Genomic DNA, 3163 nt, shown 5'->3' with positions numbered 1-3163 from the left:
ACAAACCAAAGTGCGGGTGGGCCGGCCATAAAAGAGGTGAGTGTCATCAGCGCCAGTTTGCTCCACTGGCGACGTCTAGCAGGTTCCTGTAGGTATGGTTTCCCTTGTTTCTTTTTTTTTCCTTTTTGTTTTTTTGTTTTCAATTCGGTTGTATAGTTTTTTCTTCGGTTTTCCTTTACTTTTTCATTTTGCTTTGGTTTTTATTTTCTTGTTGTTTTTTCTTCGCTATAGGTTCATGTAGGTCTGGTTTTCTACGGGTTTTTTTATTTTCCATGACTTAATTTATTTATCACCGGTTTTCCTTCATTTTGCTTTTTTTTTTCTTTCTTGGTTACACTTTGGTTTTTATTTATTTTTGGTTTTTCTTTACTTTCTATGCTTTTTTGCTTTTCTTTTTGTTTCTTTGTCAATTTTTATTTTTTCGCGCATGACTTCTTTTTTAGTTCACAATGTAATTTTTCAGAGCACACTTGAAACATTTTAATGATATAGTTTGGACAGTTTAAAAATGCATGATGTACTTCTTTTCATATACAGGTTATGAACACTTTTTTGAATACACCATAACATTTTTTCAAATACAAATTGGACTTTATTTTATTGTAAACAAACATTTTCCCTACGTGTTTTTTTTCAATTTGTAAACGTTTTTAAAAATGTCAAAAATATGTGAATCACAGGATTTTTTTTCTCAAGATGTCACATGCCTTTTTTAATAGGTCAAATAATTTTGATACAACATGAATTGTTTTTCAATTTCCTAACTTTTCTCGACGATGTCAGAAAAACATTTTGCATGAATCCAGAATATATTTCTATTACAGTGCGGCATTTTTTTAATGTTCACAAATTCAAAAAATATCTTCCATACAGCACGAAACATTTTTTTGATGATGTTAGAACAACATTTACAAACATTTCTTGAAGTGTTATTTACTTTTTTATTGTATGTAGCTTCTTTTAGAATGATTCCAACATTTCTAATATATTGTATAAATATTTTATAAATGGCACGTGCATATTTTCAAAAATGTGATATTTTTTTAATGTAACAAGTATTTTTCATATGCATGAATAATATTTTTCTTTGCGCGGTTAACATTTTTCAATGCATGATTAAAATTTTCTAATATATTACGACATATATAAACATGAAAAAAGGAAAATGAATGTGAAGAAAAAACGAAAAATGTACCTGATGTCAACAAACGAGTGGATGCTGCTTACGTTGCCAGCCCAGGTCCCGCTCATTGCAGCTAGTTGTTCGTAGGCAGCGCAGCGGGCGGGACATAGCTGTGCCCCTTAAGGCACCATATAGGAGTTCTCCAGGTTTAGCACTTGACATATAACATAAAATGGCGCCCACGCATGCGGAACCCAATGGGAGCCCCTATTTGACGCTCCTTGCGTCAAATTGCTGGCGCCATGCACAGGAGTCGGCTTGATTGGGCCGGCCCATCAAGTTCTACCGCGGGAGGAAAAAGATAGCATAAAAAAGGGGATGCGCGTGGCCCTAGGATTCAAACTGGCGACCTACAACTTAGTATCGCACGCACCTAGCCACTCGAGTTAACAAGTATTATTGATAGAACAACAGCAAAGAGTTTAAAGAACTAAAGTAGGTGTAGAACTAGAATATTCTATTAATCCCGAACAAGGATTGTACTGAACCAAAATTAGCTATTGTAGCGAACATGAATTAGTTACCGGGGTGATTTTTTTTCAATGTATATTTTGAAAAATTGCCAACATTGCTTGAATTTCTGAACTAATTTTCGGAGATGGCAACATTTTTTGAATGTGTGAACAATGTTTTTGAAAGGCAGAATAATTGAACAAAATATTTGTTTTTTGAAAAACATAAACAGGTTTTTGAATTTGTGAACAAAATTTTAAATTGTGACATATTTTGAATTTTTGAAGAAATATTTGAAAAGTGGAACATTTCCTGACACAGACCTTTGGGGTTCCACACAAGAAACAAACGCGTGATGTTCACAATAATTTGCCAATTGTCTACGAGTTCTTACCCCCTTTCTTAAGCTTCCAAGCACATTCGTCATGAGATGATCTTTGGTAGTGAGCTTGGATGCAATCTTGGCGGCACGACACTCCAATTCCTCCTCAGGAGAGAGTTGAGGAGCGGTAACTTGATCATCTTGAGCTTGTTCTTGATCTCGAGCTTGCTCTTGATCTTGAACTTGCTCGGTGGTGCGAACTTGACCTTGGGCATCACTTGGTGGTTCACCACCATCTTGAGGTTGATCTTTCCCTTGATCTTGTTCATTTGGTTGAGGGCCTTCACTTTTTTCTTCGGAAGCGTGTGAGTCTTGGGTTGGTGATGGTTCCACTTGAGTGGAACATTGTCCTTCTCCTTCGGCCACAAGGGGTTCCTCAATGGGTAGGATATGACCAACACCCATTCTTCTTATGGCTTGGGGAGGAATTTCATCACCTACATCACAAGTACCACTTTGCTCCACTTGGGAGCCGTTATTCTCATCAGACTCCACGTTACACGTCTCCTCAATGAGTCCGGTGGACTTGTTGAGGACACGGTAAGCATGAGAGTTTGGAGCATAACCAACAAATATGCCCTCATGAGCTCTAGCCTCAAATTTAGCCAAACAAACACCTTTCTTGAGAATGTAACACTTAAACCCGAACACCCGGAAGTACTTGAGGTTGGGTTTGTTACCGTTGAGTATGTCATATGGAGTCTTGTTCAAGCCTTTGCGGAGATAGAGCCGATTGGAAGCATGACAAGCGGTATTGATGGCTTCGGCCCAAAAGTTGTATGGAGACTTAAACTCCGCCATCATGGTCCTTGCCGCAGCCATCAACATTCGGTTCTTCCTCTCCGCTACACCATTTTGTTGAGGGGTGTAAGGTGCGGAATATTGATTCTTGATCACCTCATCACTAAGAAACTCATCCAAGGTGTAGTTCTTGAACTCGGTGCCGTTGCCACTTCTTATCGTCAAGATCTTTGCATTGTGTTGATGTTGAGCTTCATTTGCAAAGTCGATGACAGTTTTTTGGGTCTCACTCTTCCTCTTGAAGAAATATACCCAAGTGTATCTGATGTCGCTTGAAGCTACGTCGGTATTTCCCCAAAGAGGAAGGGATGATGCAGCACAGCTGCGCTAGGTATTTCCATCAG

This window comes from Aegilops tauschii, chromosome 3 (genome assembly GCF_002575655.3).
Source record: "Aegilops tauschii subsp. strangulata cultivar AL8/78 chromosome 3, Aet v6.0, whole genome shotgun sequence".
Classification (NCBI taxonomy): domain Eukaryota; kingdom Viridiplantae; phylum Streptophyta; class Magnoliopsida; order Poales; family Poaceae; genus Aegilops; species Aegilops tauschii.
This window is presented reverse-complemented; position numbering follows the sequence as displayed.